The sequence below is a fragment of the Peromyscus leucopus genome, chromosome 1 (genome assembly GCF_004664715.2).
Source record: "Peromyscus leucopus breed LL Stock chromosome 1, UCI_PerLeu_2.1, whole genome shotgun sequence".
NCBI lineage: Eukaryota > Metazoa > Chordata > Mammalia > Rodentia > Cricetidae > Peromyscus > Peromyscus leucopus.
Genome location: NC_051063.1, coordinates 103,702,052 through 103,729,086, shown reverse-complemented (window position 1 = coordinate 103,729,086; position 27,035 = coordinate 103,702,052). Strand labels below are relative to the sequence as shown.

Genomic DNA, 27,035 nt, shown 5'->3' with positions numbered 1-27,035 from the left:
AAACTTTAAAGAGTGAAATATATTATCTCTATCTTTTGATGGCTTCCTGCTGTGATCATCTTATATTTTAAGTATGAATGCTTAGGTGTTTATTTCTTGTCAGATTTTATCAGATGGTCATTAGGTCTACTTTATATTGCTGCTGATAAGTTCTTTGTAGCAAAGTAACAGATTTGCTATTTTGTTGCTGGAGAGCTTCTCTCCAGGTTCCACCAATCCCGCAGTCCCACAATCCACGTATAAAATAATCACTCAGACAGTCATATTACTTATAAACTGTATGGCTGTGGCAGGCTTCTTGCTAACTGTTCTTATATCTTAAATTAACCCATTTCTATAAATCTATACCTTGTCACAAGGCTGGTGGCTTACCGGTGTCCTTTACATGCTGCTTGTCCTGGCGGTGGCTGCAGTGTCTCTCCCCCCTTCTTCCTGTTTCCCCAATTCTCCTCTCTCTTTGTCCCGCCTATACTTCCTACCTGATCACTGGCCATCAGTGTTTTATTTATATAGAGTGATGTCCACAGCACTTCCCCTTTTCTTCTTTTTTTAAAAAGGAAGGTTTTAACTTTAACATAGTAAAATTACATATAACAAAACAATTATCAAGCAAGAATTATAGTTACAATATTAAAGAAGATGTCCTATCTATCTTATATTTGTGAGCTTAAGGTTTTATATCTAACTTATCTTTTATCATAACTGAGGAAATTACAACTATCTAGTCTTTAACCACATCAAAGACCTGAGAAGGAACATAATGGTACCTGAGAAATGGTAGATGGATGCAAGCAACTTTCGGGAATCTTGCAAGAGTAGACCAAGACAGCTGGCAGTCTGGACAGTCACCTAATGTTTTTCAGCATTGTTGGTGTATTCAAATTGGCTACAGACTATTTTCAGAAGCAGGAATTCTGAAAGACCATCTTACCCTGTCTTGTCAGAGTACAATGGTCGCTTTCCTTGTGTCCCACTTGTCCAGGAAGGACAGCATTGCATTCGTACTGTCAGCCATCAAGGTAAGGCAGTTCTTTGCCCAGTAGGCCATTTTGTGCCAAGAAGACAAAATTCCAAATGGAAATGTCTTAGAAGCCCAACATTCTCTCGGGATCAAATTGGTGCAGCCAGGAGCAATTGTGTCTCATGTCAAACAGAATTCTAAGTTATTTAAATGCCATATTCTCTAGGTCTATGAAGTGTTTGAAGATTATCTATCTATCTGAAATATATCTATGTATACCTAGAAGACTTAACTAACATGGCTACAAATATTATTATCATAAATGACTAATTATTAATCTATTTTTAATTATCCATTACAATTTTAAATGAGTTACATAAACATAATACCTCAAACAAGAATAGAAATATATATATTTTCTTTTTTAGAAAGAGATTACATTTATAATCAACCTGTTTTAAATAAAAATATTGGTTTTTATATGTCCCACACCAGAGGGCTCTTCTGATTTGGGATACAAGAATCTCTTAACCATTTTTTTTTTTAAAGCAATATGTCTGGGTTTAGAGGGGGAGTGAGCCAATTCCACTTCTAAAGCCAGCTTGGTATATTTGGGAATTTGGGCGTAGCATCTCTTACTACTTCCGGCTGGAGGGGGGCGCTGTATCTTATGGTGATGCAAAGAAAATTTTAGGCCTATGGGGTAGTCCTTGAGGCTGTATTGTGGGAGCCAGTTGCCTTGAAACCGTTCTGGATGTTGGATCATCTGGGCCATGGTGTCATTGGAGATCTTTCAGGGGGTCTTGGCTGGTCAAACCTGATGTATCTTAATCTGGAACAAATCCATAGCCTCTGGCTTTCTGTGGAAACAAAAGCAGAACCTCTTTTCCAAAGTAACATATCCTTATATCCAAATTTTGAAGTCAAGGTACCTTTAAAATTTACATTTTGGCATAAGTGAACAGCTTTTACAATCAAATGTTTTTCTTTAGTTACGAATATCAAAGACAACATAATCCAGATTTTATGTGTGATAGCCATCTTTTTTTTTTTTTTTTTTTTTTTTTTTTTTGGTTTTCCGAGACAGGGTTTCTCTGTGTAGCTTTGCGCCTTTCCTGGAGCTCACTTGTAGCCCAGGCTGGCCTCGAACTCACAGAGATCCGCCTGGCTCTGCCTCCCGAGTGCTGGGATTAAAGGCGTGCGCCACCACCGCCCGGCTTGTGATAGCCATCTTTACGTGGCTTATTACCTTCACTGTTTTTTTTTTAAACACTTTATTTTTAGATACTATTTGTTTATATAATGGTATATATTTTTTCTTTTAAGCTTGTGTACATTTTTACATGCATTATAAACTATTTCATCTGAATCAGTCTTATTGTGAACTTATTGCTTTAAACTGTAGCCTTTTAAGCCTCAGCTTCCCAACATGGCGGTGGTACGTTTTCCACCAGCTCTGGGAGCCATCAATTCTCAGAAATAGTGGGTCTATGCTTCTTATCAAAGCAGGGTGTAGCCCAGAAACCTCTTTTTTTTTTTTTTTTTTTTTTTAATACTAGTAAAGACTAAATCTACCACAGAGTGTAATGTGCCGCTGGCAGACGCCTCATTCCCGCCATACTGCTGGTCAAACACACATGCTAGGAACCCACCAGTGTTCAAACCTGGGTTTTGCAATGTCTAGCTGCCCATATGAGACAAAAAGCAGGAACCTGGTTTTGGCTCTTTTTAGAATTGGTTATTAAATATTGTCAGGTTTAAGGTGGAAATTTGAGCCGTTGGGCGCCATTTGTTGCTGGAGAGCTTCTCTCCAGGTTCCACCAATCCCGCAGTCCCTCAATCCACGTATAAAATAATCACTCAGACAGTTATATTACTTATAAACTGGATGGCTGTGGCAGGCTTCTTGCTAACTGTTCTTATATCTTAAATTAACTCATTTCTATAAATCTATACCTTGCCACATGGCTGGTGGCTTACCAGTGTCTTTACATGCTGCTTGTCCTGGCGGTGGCTGCAGTGTCTCTCCCCCCTTCTTCCTGTTTCCCCAATTCTCCTCTCTCTTTGTCCCGCCTATACTTCCTGCCTGGTCACTGGCCATCAGTGTTTTATTTATGTAGAGTGATATCCACAGCACTATTTGCTTTTACTTGAATTATTAATATTTACTTTAGTCTGTGTTTTCTTTTGGACTCTTTTAAAAACATTTGCCTATCTTGTGAGGTTTCAGTTAAAGTGCTATTTAATTTACATATAAACTCAATAAGTCCATTAAAAACTGTAGTATGTCTGATCACTTTGAAAGTGAATGAGTAAATGAAAACACCCTGTATTCAGAGCCCAGTTTATGTTGTTGAACATTTCTTTCCCAGAATACCTTGCATATGTCTAATATGGCATTGGAACACATGAGGGGCAGGAATGATCATAAAAGTGGGTCTGTGCTTAACTGCTAATACAGTTTAACTGTTTTCTTACACAACTAGTTCAAATTGATCAATTATTTTCTTATATATTGGCTTACATATTCCCATGGAGCAGTGCACTTTAGTCTTATTGTTTTAAATCATTTTTTGATTGGCTAACACCTTTTCCTTATGGTGTCTTGCTTAATCATGATTATTTTATAATTTCATCTGAGACATAGAAACATTATGGCTTTAGCACAGTAATTAAAAACAGTAGCCTTATGCAGACTTCACTTTTTTCTTTTATAGTTGCAAATTAGGTAACTTATTGTACCGTAGCTTCAGCGATAGCAGTAAAAGTGTTATAGTGAGATAAGTAAAGTTAAGACCTCAGGTCATAGAGTCGTCTTTGCTTTAGTTTAAGGATGACTTCATTTTCTATTATTTTATGCATTCTTGAAAGTAAGTAAGGTTTTGCAGTGGGTTGGTAGTGGGACTCTAAACTATGTCTAGCAGAACATGTGAATGTGACCTTACCTGAAAGAGGAACTTGAATTTCACAGATGGGTTAGAGTAGACTGGCCCTAATCCAGTGACTGGTGTCCTTACTGTAGAAATTCAGACATAGAGAATCATCGAAAAGAGAAAGGCATGTGAAGATAAAGACAGAAACTGGAGTGATGAGTTTGAGAGCCAGGAATGTCAAGGACTACTGACGACCCATATGCCAATAAAGATGCCCAAACAGATTCATTCTGCAAAGAGGGCTGAAGTTTTGGACTTCTAACCCTTGGACTAGGAAAGCATAAAATTCTCTTGTCTTGAAAGCACCCAGTAGAGGAGCTTTGTTTCAGCAGCTCTGTAGAACCAAAATCATACTCAATATGACTTTTCTATCCAGATTAACAGTTTGAACTTCTTAGGGAAGCTACCTGTACAATGTGATTGAAAAGGGGGATATGCTAATGACTAAATTGTGGTGGTAATCAAGTTATTTGAGTATATCTGGTCACCAGTACTTCATTCATTTATTTATTTTTTATTTTGGTTTTTCGAGACAGGGTTTCTCTGTATAACTCTGTCCTGGAACTAGCTCTGTAGAACAGGCTGGCCTTGAACTCATAGAGATCTGCCTGCCTCTGTCTCCTGAGTGCTGGGATTAAAGATGAGTGCCACCATACCCAGCAAGATTTATTTTGTTTTATGTAGAAGAGTATTTTTCCTGCACGTATGTATGTGCATCCCATGTTTCCCTGGTACCCAAGGAGGTTACAAGAGGGCGTCAGGTCTCTTGGAACTGGAGTTACAGATGATTGTGGGCAACCATGTAGATGCTAGAAATCAAACCTGGGGCCTCTGCAAGAGCACCAAGTGCTCTTAACCTCTGAGCCAACTGTCCAGCCTCAAGACTTATTTTTTATGTTTTATTTTTAATTATGTGTTTAGGTATCCCTGGGGGCAATTGGGTCCTCTGGAGCTGAAGTTACAGGCAGTTGTGAATTGCCTGATGTAGGTGTTGGGAACTGAACTCAAGTCCTCTGCGAGAGTAGTATGTGTTCTTAATATCTGAGTCATCCCTTCAGTTACCATTACTGTATTTAAATTACTGTATAAAATTATACTGTCATTATCAGATCTGGACTATTATGTTACTTTAAAATTGAAGATGTAGGTTCAGAAAAGTGGCCCTGACACAATTTGAGCCTTAGTATCTGATTAAAAACATACACTCTTTTTTTCTCTGTCACTTTGTAGACTCCAGAGGTCACTTTCTGATAGTGACAGTCTTTATATTTATATAATTTCTTCTTCATCTCACAATTTAACTTTGTAAATTCTGAGCAAGTAAAAATTGGTCAAACCTTCAGTATCTCCCTTTTCTAAATCCTAAGTTCTATATAATTTTGGTATTTGTATTTCTTATTTTAATCAGAGACTAGAATCTAAACTAAGCTGTACCATTCTATTCCCCTGAGATTGTTTAATAGTTGAAACCAGGAAGCACCAGAAATTTCTCATGGAAGTTTCAGGGACTTTAGAATTTTATCTAGAGATTCGGAATGATGAAAACACCCATTCCTGTCTAATAATAGCTTCAAGTAGATTAAGCAAACAAAGCCGCTGGATGATTACCACTTTTAAGCCCTCCCAGAAAATGGGGTAACTACCAATAAAGACTAACATCCATTTATTGTTTTTCTTTTTCCCTCTCGTTCTCTCTCTCTCTCTCTCTCTCTCTCTCTCTCTCTCTCTCTCTCTCTCTCTCTCTCTCTCTCTCTTCTTTCTTTATTTTTTCTTTTTTTTAATTTAGAAGAGGGGACTTGTAGCTGTAAGTTTCTCCAGTCCTGCCTGGCCCCAAGACGAACCTCTCCCACCCATGTGTCCCGCAGCCACTTGGTCCCAAATAAACATATAGAGACTTACATTATTTACAAACTGTATGACCTATGAGTCAGGCTTCTTGTTAGTTAGCTCTTATAACTTAACCCATTTCTATTAATCTGTATGTTGCCACATGGCTGTGGCATTACCCGTGTACTGGCATGTTATTGCTCCTTGGGCCATGGGCTGGCATCTCCCTCGACTCCATCCTTCTTCATCTTGTATTTAGTTTGAATGTACCACCTAACCTTATCCTGCCCTGCCATAGGCCAATGTAGCTTTATTTACCAATCAGTCAGAGCAACACATATTCATAGTGTACAGAAAGACATCCCACAGCAGGGATTAGGGGCGGGAGAGATCACTCAGTGGTTAAGAGGACCTAGGTTTGGTTCCCAGCATCCATATGGCAGCCTTACAACCATCTGTAACACCAGCCCCAGGTGATCTGATACCCTATTCTGACTGTCTCAGGCTCTAAGAACTCATGTGGTGCACATACATGCAGGCAAAACACTTAAATGCATAAAATAAAGATAACTCAAAAAAGAGGGACCATAACACTTCCTAGAAAACATCTGTGTGAGTGTTTGTGCTATACTCCCCACCTATAAAGTCTTGACATGTAGGATTCCATTTTGCTTATGAACTTCTCTAGCACTTAGTGTAGTAGTTGGCACATTGTAAGTGCTTAACACTGGGTGTGTGAAAAATGAAGGATACTTTCTTCTGTCTGGGATGTTAGATGTTGCCATTTAAAGTAGAAATTGATAAAATGTTACTCTTCATTTAAGAAATGTACTAAAAATGTGTCTTTTGGGAGGTTTGGAGAGATGGCTTATCAGTTAAAAGCACTGGTTCTATTTCCAGCACCCTGATGGTGCCTTATAACCTTGTAATTCTAGTCAGGGGATCTGATACCATTTTCTGAACTTTGAGGACACCAGGCACACAGGAAATGCACGTACATACATGCAGGCATAAGTCTCATGTATGTAAAACTGTCTTTTTGCCAAAAACTGAAATAACAGTTGTTCCTATAGTATAAATTACTCCTTAATATTCTTTAAAGATTTATTTTAATTGTGTGTGTGTATGCATACATACACGTGTGTGTACATGAATGTGGGTGCCCATGGAGGTCAGAGGTGTTGGGTTCCCCGGAGCTGGAGTGACAGGTGGGTAGCTACCTGATGTGTGTGCTGGGAATTGAACTCAGGTCCTCTGGAAGAACATTACTTGCTCTTAACTACAGAGCCACCTCTCCAGCCCAAAGATGATGCTTTTGTTGGTGTTTGTTTATTTTATTTTATTTATTTATTTTTTTTTCGAGACAGAGTTTTTCTGTGTAGCCTTGGAACTCTCTCTGTCGACCAGGCTGGCCTTAAACTCACAGAGAGATGCTTGCTCTGCCTTCTGAATGCTGGGATTAAAGATGTGCACCACCACCGCCCAGCTTAATATTCTCATACATTAATCATTTTAATAAAATTTACATTTATTATTTAAAATTAAACAATTTATTATGTGTGTCTGTGTATGTATGATGGATGTAGATATAGAAATCAGAGGACAACTTTCAGTTTCATTCCATAGTGGCTTGGTTAGGGTTTTTGTTTGTTTGTTTTGTTTTTGTTTTTTGTCAACTTGACAAAAGCTAGAGTCATTGGGAACCTCAGTTGACAAGATGCCACACCAGACTGACCTGTGGGCAAGCTTGTGGGGCATTTTCTTGACTAATGATTGATGCGGGAGGGTCCAGCTCACTGTGGGTAGTGCCATTCTGGGCACGTGGTCCTGGGGTTTATTAGAAAGCAGGCTGAGCAAGCTGTGGGGAACAAGCCAGTAAGCTATACCCTCTATGGCTTCTGCTTCAGTTTCTGCCTTGAGTTCCTGCCTTGACTTCCCTTAGCAATAGAATATGGCCTGAGAGTTATAAGCAGAAAAAAAATGCTTTCCTCTATAAATTGCTTTTGGTCACTGTGATTTATCCTAGCAATAGAATCTCTAACTAGGACACTTGGGTTCCATGGATCAAACTCAGGTTGTCAGGCTTGTGCAGCGAATGCTTTTACCTGGTAAACCACTGTGCCTGCCCAAACTTTGGTTTAAATAACTTGAAAATATTTCTTTTAGGATCCAATTCTGTTATTTATATTATAAATTACCTTTCATCAATTTTTAAAGCACTAAATAAAATTTAACAGAATTATGCTCTTAATATTCATAAAACTAATAAAAATGAATCAAACATTGTCTCAAGACACTTTGTTTTATAATGAAGTGTTAATAAAAATGCTGTTTATTCAAGTAAGTATTCTTTTTACCAGCTTAAACATAATTCAGTGAGTTATTAAGTAAGTGTGAGCACATGGTTTCTTAAGCTAATATTTGAGGATAGATAGAAATTGATTATCTTCAAAGGGTATATAATCAAGTAGTATAAATACATATCTAAATGACTGTAGTATGAGACAAAATGTAGTTTCTTGGTCAGAATTTTATGCTAGCAACATGGCAAGTCATGAGAAGCAATTTGTACTAGTAATGATCAGGACAGAAAGACCCTGTGACTATGACAGGGTTAATTACTATGGGAACATGGTATACCTATTCATGTACATTGAGGCCCTCTGGGCTGTTTGGTCAGTTCCTTACCTGAAACCTATCTTAGATATTTTTAGATTTTATGCTTTAGAAATTTTAACTGTTGAAAGTGGAATTCTGGCTGGGTAGTGGTGGCTCCCACACCTTATTCCCAACACGGGAGGCAGAGGCAGGCAGAGGCAGGCAGAGCTCTGTGAGTTTGAGGTCCGCCTGGTCTACTGAGTTCTGAGACAGCTAGGACTACACAGAGATACCCTATCTTGAAAAACAAAACAAACAAAAAAGTGAAGTTCTGGAGAATAAAAAAATGCCAGGCAGTGGTGGTGCACGCCTTTAATCCCAGCACTCAGGAGGCAGAGCCAGGACGATTGATCTCTGTGAGTTTGAGGCCAGTCTTGTCTACAGAGTTTCAGGGTAGGCTTCAAAGTTACACAGAGAAATCCTGTCTCGAAAAACCAACCAACCAACCAACCAAATAAATAAATAAAATTAAATTTAAAAAAGTTTTCTAAGTTGAGAATATAGCCTGATGAATATGGTTTGGTTATCAGTTGTGTTACTGGCTTTGCAACTTCAGACTTTAACTACCCTATGCTTCAGTTTACAGTCTATAAGATAGATAGGATAATAGTAAGAATGCCACATGGAATTACATTTCTTGTTAAGTGTGCTTTCTCATGAATAGATACTTTGTAACAGAATAAATGCCTGGTGACTGTAAGATGAACCAGAACATTGCCTGTGTGTGTATACATAAAAACTTCACTTGTGGAGGTGTGAAATTAGAACCATTTTGAAAACAGTAGCAGGAATAACTGGAAATTTGGTTTTTTGAGACAGGGTTTCTATGTGTAGCTTTGTGCCTTTCCTGGAACTCGCTTTATAGACCAGGCTGGCCTCGAACTCACAGAGATCCATCTATCTGGCTCTGCCTCCCAAGTGCTGGGATTAAAGATGTGCACCACCATGGCCCGGCCAGGAATTTTTTTTAAAAGTAGGTTTAAATTTATTTTATTTTTCTTTGAGACAAAGTTTTACTTTTATCTCAGGCTGCCCTTCAACTCAAGATTCTCACTACTTGGCCCCTTGAGTGCTGGAATTACAATTGTGTACCATTGCACCTAGGTAGAGTAAGTTTTAAATTGGGGGTTTAAATCTGTGTCCGGAGTTGTAGGTAACTGGATCTTTGCTTTCAAAACTCCTTACCCCCAGAATACTAGTTTTTTTCTTTGTTTTATTTTCTATTAATCTTTGCTGTTGGTGACATCTTTGTATCTCTGCATTGGTAATTCAGAGCATTTGAATGTTTTTCTGAATTAAATTTGGCACATTCCAGATTTTTAAAAATGTATCCAAATATTTTGTATTCTATTCTTCAACTGATACATTATAGGAGGTAAAGTGTGAATATACTTTGTTGTCTTTTGAGTATTTCTATCTAGCAAAGTTGAAAGAATATTATAATTAATGCTCAGATACCTTCCATACAAACCATAACATGTAGTATATTTGCTTTATTCCATGTTTAGCCATTTATTGATCCTTCTAGTATCAGATATTCATCTTGGTTTTGGTACATTTCAAACTAAATTTTGGCGATCTGGACATAGCTCAGACATGCTCCTTGTCCACTCCTATCTAGCTGTGTTGCACAGGCTGGCTGTGGATCCCTGGACTCAAGGAATTCTCATCTGTCAGCTTCCCAAATAGTTGGAACTAAAGGCTCACACCACTGTGCCTGGCCCCCTTTTTATTTCATTCATTGGGTGTTCTAATACTTTCACTTTTCTCTTGGAATGCTTTATTTTAATTTTAAGCTGCTTTCACCAGGGCTAGTTCTGTTACTATGCCTTCTCATTAGTTACATTTATTTTTTTTTCCTGGGTTGAACTTTTTTTTTTTTTAATTTAGTAGTACTTTTCTGTGGGATGGGAGAAATGGCTCAGCTAGTAAAGGCACCTGTTGCATGATAACCTGTTTGAGCCCTGGGACCCACATGGTAGAAGGAGAGAACTCTGATTTCCACATATGCTCCATGTTACACATGCATGCGTGAATACATAAAATAATTTTTCAAAAAAAAAAAAAAAAGTGATTGGGGCTGGAGAGATGGCTCACTGTTCTTTCAGAAGACCCTGATTCAATTCCCAGCATCCACTTAGTAACTCACAACTATCTACAGCTCCAGTTACAGATCTGACATCCTCTTCTGGCCTCCACAGGAACCAGTCACATACACGGTGCACAGATACATGCAGGCAAAACATTAATATACTAAAAGAATAAAATTATTTCTTTAAAAAAAGGGATTAAAGATACTTGGCTAAGGATGTAGCTCAGTGGTTAGAGTGCTTACCTTGTGTGAAGCACTGGGGTCCATGTCATCACCTAAATAAGTAAACAAAATATAAAGTGAAAAACATGTTTCATAATCATTGCAATAACTTTCTTGAGTATTTTGTGGCTTAAAGTTAGCACTTTGTACTTGTAGTTTTTAGTATTTAAGGATATGATTTCTAAAGTTTTGTTTTTGTTGGCAAATTTCTCCATACCATTAGCCATCAGAAGTATTGCTTGCTTTGAAAGTACTTGGAAGACTTCAGCTAGGGTACAAATTCATCATGGGGAGGAGTCATGTTTCACTTCTGTCAGGCCACAGTTTATGAAGAGCAGAACCCAAGTACTTGTTGATACATCAATTCTGTGATATAAGTGATCAAAATATTCTAGCACTATTGTTCTGAAGTTGAAAATTTAAAAACATCACAGCTTATATTTGTTAACAACTTTTAAGAATTTCTATTCACTGTGTATATTGTAAAAGAATTTTTTTAAAATCATAGGAAATTATTTAAGAGGTGTTTTAACAGTGTGAGGCTATTCCCAGAATAGCAGGATATCCTTTCATTTTCTAGGTTTTGCATTTGTAATTTATAAAAGACTGTAATGACGTACTCTGGACATACTTTTTCACAAAAAGAATTTTATTTTAAAATAATTGAATTAGATAGCCATTGATGAATTGACATATTAAGATTAGGTTATAAGTAGCAAGTAAAATCCAGTTATCAATACAGCAATATCTTCTGTACTGTTTAATTGTTGATGCTTTTCTTTCTTTTGTGGGGGAGCCGAGCAGTTTTATTCAGAGGTTTGAAATTGGGGAGGGGTTGAAGCAATATACATGATCTGATGTCCTCAGTAGGTTAGATCTTCCTGACCTCCTCATTACTCTTCTTTTTTTTTTTTCTAAGTGGTTATTTTATTTATGATTTTGTTAGACAGACATTTTGCTATGTAGCCCAAGTTGGCATTGAATTTACACTGTAGGCCAAGCTGGTTTCATAGGGCACTATAGTCATTAGCTTTTAAAGTGCTAAGATTGTACGACACCCAGCTGATTATTACTTCTTAATATAAATGTCAGGTATCATTTGAAAAACTGTTGAATAAAGATGATGTGGTCATTCATATATGTAATCTTAGCACTCAGCAGGCTGAGGCAATAGGAGTACCACAAGTTTGAGGTCAGTCTGGGCTGCAAGTTTGAGATCCTGTCTCAGACTAGTAGACAAAAACAAGTGCTGAATGAACAGTAGGCAAAAATCACATCAGGAGTTCTTTTTTCTGCTCCACACACATATACTTCTATAGTCGGAACACCTTTTGTGGGATTTTTTTTTTTAGATTTATTTATTTCATTTTAAGTGTATGTATGCATGTTTTGCTTCCATGTATGTATGTTCACCTTGTGCATGCTTGGTGCCCATGGAGGTTGGGAGAGGGCATCAGATCCCTAGAACTGGAGTTTTGGATGGTTGTTAGCTGCCATGTGGGTGCTAGGAACCAAATGTAGATCCTTTGCAAAAGTAACAGTTGTTCCTAACCAGTGTACTGTCTCTTTAGCTTCTTTGTGTATATTCTTTTGTTTCTTCCTGATTTAGTATTCATTCCCTTGACTGTATCAAACCTTACTTTGATTTTTTTAGAATCAGAAATAGAGAAATAGAGATTTTAGGATGCCAGGAGACAGACACCATGTGAGGTTTTATTTCATTGTTGTTTGGGTTTCAATATAGAGCAGTGCTGGCCTCATATGCATGATATGTTCTTCCAACTACTGATTCTCCTGTCTGTCTCCCAGGTGCTGGGATTTCGGGTGTGTACTGCTGGGTTTTATTTTATGATACTTAATTCTGGACATAGGGCCTTACACATGCTGAAAATAATGAAGAGCACACTTTATGTGTTTATGACAACTGATCAGTGATACTGGAGACCAATCCATAGAACTAACAAATCTCATAAAGATTTTATAAAAACTTAGAACACAATGATAACATGACAATTCCTTTAGTACATGTGTGGTTTGAACATGAGGTTGTAAAATCTTTTCAGCTTTATTGCCGCCAAACATAACTCCAAACTGTATAAGAAACGAAATATTAGATAGCCAACAACTGTGGTTTAGAGTTTAGGTTCTGTACAGCAGTATACACTGATAGTACAGCTGCAAGGTCAGGAACCAGAAGGGTCAGGAGCTTGAGGACAGCCTAGGCAGTCAGACCCTAAGAGCAGAGGTTGGGGACGATTCTATGTATTATGTGTCTGTTTAAAGATTATTTCTAGTCTTACCTTACAAATTTGGCAGAACATTTTCAATATTTTTCTCATCAAAAGAATATCCATATATAGGGGATTATAAATATTTGATCTATTTTTTTAACTGAGAGATAATTTATCCCCATGTTGAATAAACTGTTAGGAGTGGTTACTAATAAAAGATTAACACAGGGCTGGATAAATGGCTCAGTAGTTAAGAGGCTCAGTCAGTAAAGGCTTTGCTGTGTAAACATAGCAACCTGAATTCAATCCCCAGAATTCACTTTTTCAGGAGGTGGTGGAGCATACCTTTAATCCCAGCACTTAGGAGGCAGAGGCAGGCAGATTTCTGTGAGTTCGAGGCCAGCCTGGGCTACAGAGTAAGTTCCAGGACAGGCTCCAAAGTTACGCAGAGAAACCCTGTCTTGGGGCGGGCGGGGGCGGGGGGAGGAGGAGAATGAGAGAACCGGCTATTTCTCTAGAGGACCTGGGTTCAATTCCGAGCACCCATATGGCAGCTTACAAACTGTCTGTAACTCCAGTTCTAGGGGATCCATGGCACCAGGCATGCATGTGGCGCACACTAACAAAGTCCCCCAATACCATAAATTATGCAATTTCTCTCATGTGAGGAAATAACAGAGGTCAGCACACCTGGAGTGCAATGGATGAACCTTACCCTGGGAAAACCACCTTTTTGACCACTTTATTTTCCCTGCCAAGTAAGTCTTTAACATGTCTTTTAAATCTATTCTTCAATTCTCAAAACATACTTGAGTCTGATATCGCTACACTAATGCTGTTAAAATAAAATACAGTAACAGTATACATTATAGCTACACAGCGCTGTTGTCAATCTAACCTAGATTAAATTACTATCAAGAACCATTTTGTGTCATATTAAAAAACTAAAACTTATATACACTTTCACTTTAATGTGGTGTAGAAGCGATTCTAAATAGAAAACTGCAATTAATTTCATTCATTTTTTTTTAATAATTGTAGAAGAGCAGCTGTAGCAGTATTGTGACTCCCTATATTAATAGGTGTGCTGGTTAGTTCTTATTGTCAACATGATGGGATTGACAGTTACTCAGAAGACAACCACTGAATCTGTATGTGAGGGTGTTTCTAGAGAAATTTAACTGAGGCAGGAAAACCAACCCTGAATGTGGGCAGCACCATCCTATCTGGGATCCAGGACTCAAGAAAAGAAAACTGAGCATCTGTGTTCATTTTTCTGTTGCCAAGTGTAGACACATTGTGACAAGATGCCTCACGTTCCCATCACCTGCTTTCCCTCAGAAACCAGGAGCCAAAAGAGTCTTTCTTTCTCCGTTGCTTTTGTTAGGTGTTTTGTTGCAGTAACAAGAAAAGTAATAGAACAGACAAGAAGACAGTTTCAGTAACAATATTAAACATTTTGCCCAATTCTTCTTTCCTACATCTGTTTATTGAAACACAACCTGTCTATAAAATTTAAAAATTTTAAGCTCACAGTTAGATCTTTTAATACAATTTACTGAATAATTCACCTTATTAGGTTTTCTAAGGTATCCATTTACAAATTAGTGAGAGAGAATCCTTCAAAACAAACAGCTGTAGTATACAAAGGGTAGCAAATTACGACCTCTGATTATTTTACTAAATCAAGTTTGGAGCACAGATATCTATTTGTTTCCCAATGTCTATGGCTACTTTCACTATGGCAGAGGTGGTTAATTTGGCAGAGACCAGATGGCTTTCAAAGTATGAACAATTTACTGTTTGGTCCTTGGCAGGGGAGGGAGTTGACTAAGTTCTGCTGTGGATGGCTGAGCATAACCCATTGGGATGACTTCTCATTGTTTTCCTTCCTCCAGTTATTCATTAAAGTTAAGACAGAGGTAATTAAACACCTGACCTCACACTGAAGATGAGAAAAAGTCAGACTTGGCTGCCTGAGCAGCCTTGTAGTTTTTCTACCTTGACTTGAGAACCCAGGGGAACTACTTCCTCAGATTTTAGTTCCTCAGATCGTTTTGTTTGAGACAAAAACTCACTGTGTATAACCCTGGTTAATCAGAAACTTTATATAGATCCAGACTGGCCTCAAACTCAGAGAATTCTGCAATTAAAGGCATGCACCACTAAGGCCGGATATTCCTGAGATCTTAATTAAGATATGAAGACAGAATTTTCCAAAGCTCTAAACACCAAAAACCTTGGGGTCCTCAAAATGGCCAAAATTATACTGAAAAGTTCAGCAATAGCACTGACATCTTGTTTGGCCCCATATCTGACAGAGCCTTGCTTTAGATAGTAAAAGGCCTAAAATACATGTTTAGGGTGGGAAGTTGAGGAATTACAAGCAGAAAACCTCCACCCTGTCTCAGCAACTGTGACTTACAAAGCAACCACATCTGGAAGCAAAATCAGTTGCTAATTTACAGTCAGGGCCATGGCTGGCTACAGAGGTTTGAGGTACCTGTTCTCCACTATCATTTATTTCCACTTCTTCAACAAAAACACAGAGTGCTTTAAACTGATAATGTTGAAAATTCATTTTTTGGTTGCATATTTACTCGACATATTCAGATAACCAGTGTTGGTGGATTTTTTCTCTAGAGCAAGTGAAGTGTGTGTGTTTTAAAGGTAGTATCCCAAAGAGCTCCTGTATAAGAAGTATGGAAACCTTAATGTTTATATGTGAAGCATCAAATATCTGCTTCTGTTGGTTTGGTAATTTAGTAGTTTTTAATTTAAATTTGTTTTGAACTTCTAAGTATTTTCTACATAAATGCTACTTTTGTTTCATGATCAGGGCATCTCTGCAAGTAGCACAATGTAGTTATAACAGTCCTCTACCAGTCATACTTTATGTGTAAAATAGTATGGCCTTTTGGTTTTCATGTCTTCAAAGCGTTTCTTTCTTGCTGCCTCGGTAAGAGAATGTGTATCATTCCTTACCGAGGATGAGCAGACATGGTTTTTGCTTTGTATAGAGATTAAAATGTAAAATTCCTTAATTGAAAAATTGATTTTTTCATTTTGTTTTTTACTCTTTTTTCTCTTTGGAAGGCCCGCCTAAATGCCCAGTTTTAGCTTGGCTTGTTTCTTGCTAGCTTCCCTTAAATTATCTCATCTACCTTTTGCCTCTGGGCTTTTCCTGTTCTCTTACTTCTGTTTATCTTACTCTTACTCCCTGGCTTGCTGTGTACCTGGGTGGCTGGTCCTTGGAGTCCACCTCCTTCTCTGGCTCCTTCTCTCTTCTCCCAGATTTCTCCTTCTGTATAGTCTCTCTGCCTGCCAACCCTGCCTATCCTTTCTCCTGCCTCACTATTGGCTGTTCAGCACTTTATTAGACCATCAAGTGTTTTAGATAGGCACAGTAACACAGCTTCACAGAGTTAAACAAATACAGTATAAACAAAAGTAACACAGCTTAAAATAATATTCTACAACAAAAATTACAGATTTGATGAAAATTTAGATGGCTAATAACATGACAAATTATGAAAATAAGTGATAACATCTTTTAGATTGATTTATATTTTGATTGTTGTTGACAAACCAATCAAATTTAGATTGCTATAAAAGCTTCTACGTGCCTCTCAATTTCCATGCTCATCTCTTATAAAACAAAGTATCAATTTGAACTAGGCAGTGGTGGTGCACGCCTTTAATTCCAGCACTTGGGAGACAGAGACACGTGGATCTCTGTGAGTTTGAGGCCAGCCTGGTCTACAGAGTAAGTTCCAGGCAGCTAGGGCTATACAGAGAAACCATGTTTTTTAAAAAAAAAAACAAAAACAAAACAACAACGAAAAGTACCAGTTTGAGAACATTTGTTCTGATATAAGGTATGCATGTGGTAGCAAAAGGAAGCGATATTTTGATTCATTTGTTATATAGAATAGAAATTTCTAACCTTTGGTGAAATTAAATCATAGTATTGTTTTTCTTTGCTTGGAGCTTGTTGTATTGCTTGGCCACATATCTGTGAATGAAGATGTAATACTCAAGAAATATAAAAGGGCTTTAAGGCAATTTGGAGATGTTCTGTTGTATTCCATATGGATTGGAAAGACTTGCTTAAGGACAGTGATTAAAGTTAGTGTCTGCCTATTTACTGGATAGAGAGCAACATTATACTAAGTACTTGCATTTCTATTTTTGTTTTTTAAGCACTCTACTGTCTTCCCCTGAAAGGGACCTGTTTAAGAGCCTTCTGTTGAATTGTTAATAAGTATTCATATATATCTGCATATGGTCTCTCTAACTCATCTACCTTATTGTGTCATTTTCCCACCTATTTTCTGTATTACTGAATTGCTTTAGTTACTTTTATGACTCTTTGGAGTAAGAAATGGTCTGAAGGTGATATGCTCCAATTCTTTGCATCCATTCAATTTTTTTCAACATAGAGAAGATTTTGACAAACTGCTGCCATCTGGCATGACACCTGCTTTTGTGAACAAAGTTTTATTGTACACCAGACACACCTATTTACTTACATGTTATCTATTTCTTTTTTATAGTGAGTAGTTGCCACAGAGACCTGATCTGTAAAGGCAATTTTTTTTTTTTTTTTTTTTTTTTTTTTTTTTTTTTTTTTTTTTTTTTTTTTTTTTGGAGACAGGGTTTCTCTGTGTAGCTTTGGCTGTCCTGGAACTCACTCTGTAGACCAGGTTGGCCTCAAACTCACAGAGATCCACCTGCCTCTGCCTCCTGGGATTAAAGGCTTGTGCCACCACAGCCTGGCTGAAAAGGCAAAAATCTTAAGTTTCTAGTTTTTTTGCAGAAAAGTTGCCACAGCTAAATAAAGGTGTGGTAACTTCTAACACAATTTGTTTACTATTTCAGCAACTCTGAAAGCATTTTAGGGAATTTGAAGACTTTTATGTTTGTTTCTTCTTTCTACTGATCTATACCCTGTTCCTAGTCTTCCCAGTCCCCAAATCAGTAGTTAATCCAGCTCTCTCTCCTATGAAACCTAGTTTAAAACTGTTCACATATTCTGTTTCCAGTCATTATTCCACAGGCATTGACATACAGATCAGAGCAATATATTCTTTTGGGTGTGACTGCCTCAAACTCTTCATGTTATTTTTTTTTTTTCCTGTCAAGTTTTACTGTGTTGTTCATGTAGAGGCACTCAGCTGTTATGACTGTTAATACAAATGGTATTACATTTTTGATGACATTAGTGGCTACCAAGGTTAAACTGAAAGCACTGTGACTCTCATCTATCTTGCTGCTATTCAGTCACCCTGTTTTATATTGAACCTATAGCAGGACTTTTTCTCCTTTGAGATTCCATTGTGTTAAGCTTAGTACATTGTGCCAGTACTTTGAGGAGCTTTTGCATCCTGATTCTGTCATTGGCGTATTTACTGTTCCTGTTTGCTTTTTGTCATGTGAGAATTTGATAGCAACGGGTTACTTCATCAACACCTTACTGCCTTTGCGGGGTCATAGTGAACACAATGAACTTGTTCTGGAAATTTCCCACAGAATTTATTGTAAATAGAATTATTGCTTTACAAATATTCCAGCTTTTCTCTTAAGATAAAAATCCCTGCCTGACTGACATTGGACTTGGGCTGATAGAGATGGAGGTAACAGTAGGCCATATCTGAAATGAGCTTTAAGAGGTACTGCAGATTTTTCCCAGTAGTCTTGAACTATTATTACTGTGAGAAGAATTGCCCCAGATAACTATTCCTCTTCAGAGTGGGTCCTGGGATGAAAGATGAGTAAAGTAGATCTGGACTTGAAGCAGAGGTGTTTTATAGCCAAACTGGCTCATGAGCAAAAAATTAGTACTGATTGTTGTAACTCGTGGATTTTAGAGTTGTTATATAGTATTAATTTAGCAACATCTGCCCATTCACAGCAAAACAAATCACCTTGTTTTTGGAGAATTATTTCTCAAATGTCTATGGCCTATAAATAACAAATTAAGCCACTACCAGATCATCAGTAGTAGAGTGCTTCTCTGGCATGTATAAGAACTTAGATTCAGTTACCATACCCTCCCCCATAAGAGGATAATGTTAGATTCATTCTGTATCCATTCCTAGTAAACAGTATTTTTTTTTGTGATATATATTTTTTATTTTACAATATCATTCAGTTCTACATATCAGCCATGGGTTCCCCTATTCTCCCCCCTCCACACCCTCCCCTTACCCCCAGCCCACCCTCCATTCCCACCTCCTCCAGGACAAGTCCTCCCCGAGGACTGTGATCAACTTGGTAGACTCAGTCCAGGGAGGTCCAGTCCCTCCTCCCAGACTAAGCCAAGTGTCCCTGCATAAGTTCCAGGTTTCAGACAGCCAACTCATGCAATGAGCACAGGACTTGGTCCCACTGCCTAGATGCCTCCCAAACTGATCAAGCCAATCAACTGTCTCACCTATTCAGAGGGCCTGATCCAGCTGGGAGCCCCTCAGCCTTTGGTTCATAGTTCATGTGTTTCCATTCATTTGGCTATTTTTTTTTCAATAATTGAGTAAAACTGAAATTTATTATATGCCACAGTCGTCCTAGGGACCTCCATGCTATATATATAGCCTCTATGGTTCTATGGGTTGTGGTCTGATTGTTCTTTATTTTATATCTAGAATCCACCAATGAGTGAGTACATACCATAACTGTCTTTCTGGGTTTGGGTTACCTCACTCAGGATGATTTTTTCTAGTTCCATCCATTTGCCTGCAAATTTCATGCTTTCATTGTTTTTCTCTGCTGAGTAGTACTCCATTGTGTATATGTACCACATTTTTTTCATCCATTCTTCCGTTGATGGGCATCTAGGTTGTTTCCAGGTTCTGGCTATTACAAATAGTGCTGCTATGAACATAGCTGAGCATGTATCTTTATGGTATGAATCAGCATTCCTTGGGTAGATGCCCAAGAGTGGGATGGCTGGGTCTTGAGGTAGTTCGATTCCTAATTTTCTGAGAAACCGCCATACTGATTTCCACAGTGGTTGTACAAGTTTACATTCCCACCAACAGTGGAGGAGTGTTCCCTTTGCTCCACATCCTCTCCAACATTGGTTGTCATTGGTGTTTTTGATCGTAGCCATTCTAACAGGTGTAAGGTGGTATCTCAGAGTCGTTTTGATTTGCATTTCTCTGATGATTAAGGATGTTGAGCATTTCTTTAAATGTCTTTCAGCCATTTGTAGTTCTTGTTTTGTGAATTCTCTGTTTAGCTCTTTAGCCCATTTTTTAATTGGACTGTTCAGTGCTTTGATGTCTAGTTTCTTGAGTTCTTTATATATTGTGGAGATCAATCCTCTGTCAGATGTGGGGTTGGTGAAGATCTTTTCCCAATCTGTTGGCTGTCTTTTTGTCTTATTGACTGTGTCTTTTGCCCTGCAAAAGCTTCTCAGTTTCGAGAGGTCCCATTTATTAATGGTTGTGCTCAGGGTCTGTGCTGTCGGTGTTTTATTTAGGAAATGGTCTCCGGTGCCAATGCGTTCAAGAGTGCTTCCTATTTTCTTTTCTATTAAGTTTAGTGTAACTGGATTTATGTTTAGGTCTTTGATCCACTTGGACTTGAGTTTTGTGCATGGTGACAGATATGGATCTATTTGTAATCTTTTACATATTGACATCCAGTTATGCCAGCACCATTTGTTGAAGATACTTTCTTTTTTCCATTGTATAGTTTTGGCTCCTTTGTCAAAAACCAGGTGTTCATATGTGCATGGATTAATGTCAGGGTCTTCAATTCGATTCCATTGGTCCGTATGTCGGTTTTTATACCAGTACCAAGCTGTTTTTATTACTATAGCTCTATAGTAGAGTTTGAGGTCCGGGATGGTGATGCCTCCAAGGGTTGCTTTATCGTATAGGATTCTTTTAGCTATCCTGGGTCTTTTGTTTTTCCATATAAAGTTGAGTATTTTTCTTTCCAAGTCTGTGAAGAATTGTGTTGGGATTTTGATGGGGATTGCATTGAATCTGTAGATTGCTTTTGGTAAGATTGCCATTTTTACTATGTTAATCCTACCTATCCATGAGCATGGGAGATCCTTCCATTTTCTGATATCTTCTTCAATTTCTTTCTTTAGAGATTTAAAGTTCTTATCAAAAAGGTCTTTCACTTGTTTAGTTAGTGTTATCCCAAGGTATTTTATATTATTTGTGGCTATTGTAAAGGGTGATGTTTCTCTGACTTCTTTCTCAGCCCTTTTATCATTTGTGTATAGGAGGGCTACTGATTTTTTTGAGTTGATCTTGTATCCTGCCACTTTACTGAAGGAGTTTATCAGCTGTAGAAGTTCCCTGGTAGAGTTTTTGGGGTCACTTATGTATACTATCATATCATCTGCAAATAGTGAAAGTTTGACTTCTTCCTTGCCAATTTGTATCCCTTTGATCTCCTTTTGTTGTCTTATTGCTCTAGCTAGAACTTCTAGTACTATATTGAATAAATATGGGGAGAGTGGACAGCCTTGTCTTGTTCCTGAATTTAGTGGTATCGCTTTGAGTTTCTCTCCATTTAATTTGATGTTTGCTGTTGGCTTGCTATAAATTGCTTTTATTATGTTTAGAAATGTTCCTTGTATTCCTAATCTTTCTAAGACCTTTATCATGAAGGGGTGTTGGATTTTGTCAAAGGCTTTTTCAGCATCTAAGGAGATGATCATGTGGTTTTTTTCTTTCAGTTTGTTTATATGGTGTATTACATTGACTGATTTCCGTATGTTGAACCATCCTTGCATCCCTGGGATGAATCCTACTTGGTCGTGATGGATGATTGTTTTGATGTATTCTTGGATTCGGTTTGCCAATATTTTGTTGAGTATTTTTGCATCAATGTTCATGAGGGAGATTGGTCTGTAGTTCTCTTTCTTTGTTGCATCTTTGTGTGGTTTGGGTATCAGGGTAATTGTAGCCTCATAAAAAGAGTTTGGTAGTGTTCCTTCTGTTTCTATTGTGTGGAACACTTTGAAGAGGATTGGTATTAGTTCTTCTTTGAAAGTCTGGTAGAATTCTGCACTGAAACCATCTGGTCCTGGGCTTTTTTTGGTTGGGAGACTTTTGATGACTGTTTCTATTTCTTTAGGGGTTATTGGTCTATTTAAATGGTTTATCTGGTCTTGATTTAATTTTGGTATGTGGTATTTATCCAGAAAATTGTCCATTTCTTCCTGGTTTTCCATTTTTGTGGAGTACAGGTTTTTGAAGTATGATCTGATGATTCTCTGGATTTCCTCATTGTCTGTTGTTATGTCTCCCTTTTCATTTCTGATTTTGTGAATTTGGGTGCTCTCTCTTTGCCTTTTGGTTAATTTGGCTAGTGGTTTGTCTATCTTGTTGATTTTTTCAAAGAACCAACTCTTTGTTTCATTGATTTTTTGTATTGTTCTCTTGTTTTCTATTTCGTTGATTTCAGCCCTCAATTTGATTATTTCCTGGCGTCTATTTCTCCTGGGTGAGTTTGTTTCTTTTTGTTCTAGAGCTTTCAGTTGTGCTGTTAATTCATTGGTATGGGATTGCTCCATCTTCTTTATGTGTGCATTTAGAGCTATGAATTTTCCTCTTAGCACTGCTTTCATAGTGTCCCATAAGTTTGGGTATGTTGTACTTTCATTTTCATTGAATTCTAGGAACTCTTTAATTTCTGTCTTTATTTCTTCCTTGACCCATTGATGTTTCAGGTGGGCATTATTCAGTTTCCATGAGTTTGTGGGTTTTCTATAATTTTTGTTGTTATTGAGTTCTAACTTTAAGGCATGGTGGTCTGATAAGATACAGGAGGTTATTCCAATTTTTTTGTATCTGTTGAGATTTGTTTTGTGTCCAAGCATGTGGTCAATTTTTGAGAAGGTTCCATGGGGTGCTGAGAAGAAGGTATATTCTTTTGTGTTAGGATGGAATATTCTGTAGATATCTATTAGGTCCATTTGAGTCATAACATCTGTTAGGTCCTTTATTTCTTTGTTAAGTTTCAGTCTGGTAGATCTATCTTTTGGTGAGAGTGGTGTGTTAAAATCTCCCACTACTAATGTGTGGGGTTTGATGTGCGTTTTAAACTTTAGTAGTGTTTCTTTTATGAATGTGGGTGCTTTTGTATTTGGAGCATAAATGTTTAGAATCGAGACTTCATCTTGGTGGATTTTTCCTGTGATGAATATGTAATGTCCATCCTGGTCTCTTTTGATTGATTTTAGTTTGAAGTCTATTTTATTAGATATTAGGATAGCTACACCAGCTTGTTTCTTAGGTCCATTTGCTTGGAAAACCTTTTCCCAGCCCTTTACTCGGAGGTAGTGTCTGTCTTTGGAGTTAAGGTGTGTTTCTTGTATGCAGCATATGGATGGGTCCTGTTTTCTTATCCATTCTGTTAGCCTGTGTCTTTTTATAGGTGAGTTGAGACCATTGATATTGATGGATATTAATGACCAGTGATTGTTAATTCCTGTTATTTTTTTGGTTGTGTTGTGTTGTCCTTCTGTGGTGTATGTTGGTGTAGGATTATCTATTGCTTGATTTTTCATGGATGTGTTTAACTTCTTTGGGTTGAATTTTCCCTTCTAGTGCTTTCTGTAGGGCTGGGTTTGTGGACAGGTATTGATTAAATCTGGTTTTATCCTGGAATATTTTGTTTACTCCGCCTATGGTGATTGAGAGTTTTGCTGGGTATAATAGTCTGGGTTGGCATCCGTGGTCTCTTAGTGTCTGCATGAGGTTTGTCCATGATCTTCTAGCTTTCATAGTCTCTATTGAGTAGTCTGGTGTTATTCTGATGGGTTTGCCTTTATATGTTACTTGGTCCTTTTCCTTTGCAGCTCTTAATATTTTTTCTTTATTCTGTGTGTTTAGTGTTTTGATTATTATGTGGCGAGGGGACTTTTTTTTTGGATCCAGCCTATTCGGTGTTCTGTAAGCTTCTTGTATCTTCATAGGTATTTCTTTCTTTAGGTTAGGAAAGTTTTCTTCTATGATTTTGTTGAATATATTTTCTGTGCCTTTGAGTTGGTATTCTTCTCCTTCTTCTATCCCTATTATTCTTAGGTTTGGTCTTTTCATGGTGTCCCAAATTTCCTGGACGTTTTGTGTTAGGACTTTTTTGTCTTTATTGTTTTCTTTGACTGACGAATCTATTTTCTCTATCGTGTCTTCAGCGTCAGAGATTCTCTGTTCCATCTCTTGCAATCGGTTGGTTATGCTTGTTTCTGTAGTTCCTGTTCGTTTAGTCAGGATTTCTATTTCCAGCATTCCCTCAGCATGTGTTTTCTTTATTGTCTCAAATTCATTTTTCAGATCTTGGAATGTTTCTTTCATCTGTTTAATTGCTTTTTCTTGGCTTGATTTGATTTCTTCCCATTTTTTGTTCGTTTTTTTCTTCCATTTCTTTAAGGGAGTTTTTTATTTCCTCTTTAATGGAGTTTTTCATTTCCTCTTTAAGGGAAGTTTTTATTTCCTCTTTAAGGGAGTTTTTTATTTCCTCTTTAAGGAAAGTTTTTATTTCCTCTTTAAGGTAGTTTTTCATTTCCTCTTTAAGGAAAGTTTTTATTTCCTCATTGAGGGAATGTTTTATTTCTTCTTTAAGGGCCTCTATCATCTTCTTAAAGTCATTTTTAGGCTTAATTTCTTCTGTTTCTTCTGTCATGTATGTTTAGGTCTTGCAGGTGTAGAATCACTAGGTTCTGATGTTGCCATATAGGTCTTTATGTTGTTGCCTGTATTTTTGCACTGGCGTCTACTCATCTCTTCCTCTGTGCGGTGCAGGTGGTGTCTGTGTCTGAGAGTGCCTCTCTTGTTCTAATTTTTAGTCTTGGTTTAGTAGTGGTTCTTGGTTAAATTGGTGCTATTGGGCTATTTCTTCAGGGGCAGCTGATTTCGATCGGTGAATTATATACTTATGATTCTGGTGATCTGGTTTGGTGTCTGGGTAGCGCCTTCTTCTGTGTTCCCAGGTCACGTTTTGTTCATTTGTCAACTCCTCAGCTGATCTTGTTTCTTCAGACTTTAAACTGTAGGCATCTGAATCCTCTCCCAGATGGGTTTCAGCTGAGCAGGGTAGTCTCACCAACACCTCCAAGTTGTTGGGTTTCACAGGATCAGCAGCTGGGCCTGGGTTGTCCTCAGAAGAGTGTTCAGATTCGTTCTGGTTCTGACCCACGGAGATAGCTTCTTCCCCAGATGTTGGGGTTAGGGGCGTCCCTGTTCCAAGCTGCGTCTGCTTGTCTCCGTCCCTGGGCCTGTCTACCTCTGCGGTCCGCCGCTGCAGGGCCTGTATGTCCCTGTCAGCTGCCGCTGGGTCTGTCTGCCTCTGGGGGCCGCCACCGGGCCTGAATGTCTCTGCCGGCTTCAGTCGGGACTGAATGTCCCTGTCGGCCGCTGCCGCCGGGCCCGTCTACCTCTGTGGGCTGCTGCTGGGCCTGAATGTCTCTGCTGGCTGCTGCTGGGTCTGAATATCCCTGTCGACTGCCGGCGCTGGGCCGGTCTACCTCCACGGGCCGCCGCCACAGGCCTACCTGCGTCTGCTTGTCTTCGCCGCCCGGCCTGTCTACCTCTGTGGGCCGCTGCTGGTCCTGAATGTCTCTGCCGGCTGCCGCAGGGCCTGAATAGCCCTGTTGGCTGCTGCCGCTGGGCACGTCTACCTCAGCGGGCTGCTGCTGGGCCCGTCTACCTCTGTGGGCTGCCGCTGGGCCTGAATGTCTCTGCTGGCTGCCGCCGTAAACAGTATTTCTAACATTGATATTTTCCCCCAAACACAAAGACTTCAATCAACATCAAGTTCAGAATGAGGCTATAAGTTACTCAACATTTATATCCCCATTCTATTGATTGAAATTATTTAAAAGAATACTACAACAAACATTTGTCATGTTACAGTTGTACTTTCACTTTAGTAATCAGAAAATGGCATCCTTACGAGCAAAACATACCTATTTAAAATTTTGATGAACATTAATAGGTTAATTTAAAAGTATTAAACGATTTATTTTTATTTTATGGATATGGATGTTTTGTCTGCATGTATGTAAGTGTTCAACTTACCTGCTTGGTCCCCAAGGATGTCAGAAGAGGGCACTGGATCTCCCTAGAACTGCAGTTATAGCCCCATTGTGAGCCACAATGCTGGGAACTGAATCCAGCCTCTGCAAGAGCAGCCAATGGTCTTCAGCCTGAGCTATATCTCTAGTGGCTTAAAAACTTCTAATAGATAAAAATTTAAAAACTATCTTGCCAGTTTAATACTAATAAGCTATGAGGGTCTGGTATATATTATCTTTATTGGGAATAAATGTTGCTACTCATTAAATCTTAGGTCAAATTGTGACAAAATGATGTTTAATTTTAATTTTCATGTCTCTGAATACTGGGGTTTGTGCATCTTCTCATTTTTGTAGTTGTTTGGATAACTAGCTGTATTGACTGTATCCCCTTTTGTTTGTTTCATTTTGATGGATTGTTCATTTTTGAGACAGTTTCACTGAGTGTCCTAGGCTGGCCTTGAATTCAAGGGCAGTCTTCTTGCCTTAGACTCCTAGCCCTGAGATCATAGGTTTGTAAGTCTTATATGTTTCCCATTTTTATCCTTTTAAAATCAAATCTTGTTCTCCATCTAACATCACTTCAGAGACCTTTTGAATGTACTTGCAGGAATTCAGGCAGGAAACCTTTTAACCCCCATTGAGGTATTTCCGTGTATGTTTATAGCCCTCTTAGAAGAATTTCAGGACTTCCCCTCCTGTGATTTCATCTTGCTTCTTCATGATCTGTGATGCTTGGAGAAGCAGTAAGTGGGTTTTTCTGATACTTTTGTAGGACTTCTTCGAATTATATCTCAAATCTGGGCTGAGCACTCTATACTTGTTTAACTTGCTTGTGAAGTTTACAGCAGATTTCCTAACCCTGTGGTCATCAGTGATTTCAGATTAGCCAGTGCAGAACCATATTTCACCATCTATGGTCAGGAACTAGAGGGTGGTAACAGATCCTTTGACTGGCTTTTTCAAATTTATTGATTTATTTATTTTTAAAATTACACTCATGATATCAATCACATTTGTGGTATTCATAGATTACATTCGCAGTATTCATCCGATATTATATATATAT

At 38.2% G+C, this 27,035-nt stretch overlaps 1 protein-coding gene and 1 non-coding gene across 2 annotated transcripts in view; one reads left to right on the top strand and one right to left on the bottom strand.

The window, feature by feature from the left end:
- Fchsd2 (FCH and double SH3 domains 2) overlaps nt 1-27,035 on the top strand; it is a 218,493-nt gene that overhangs the window by 44,580 nt on the left and 146,878 nt on the right.
- On the bottom strand, nt 13,532-13,690 carry LOC114682734. Its single transcript, XR_003733082.1, has one exon. It is a non-coding gene; the product is annotated as a U1 spliceosomal RNA (small nuclear RNA).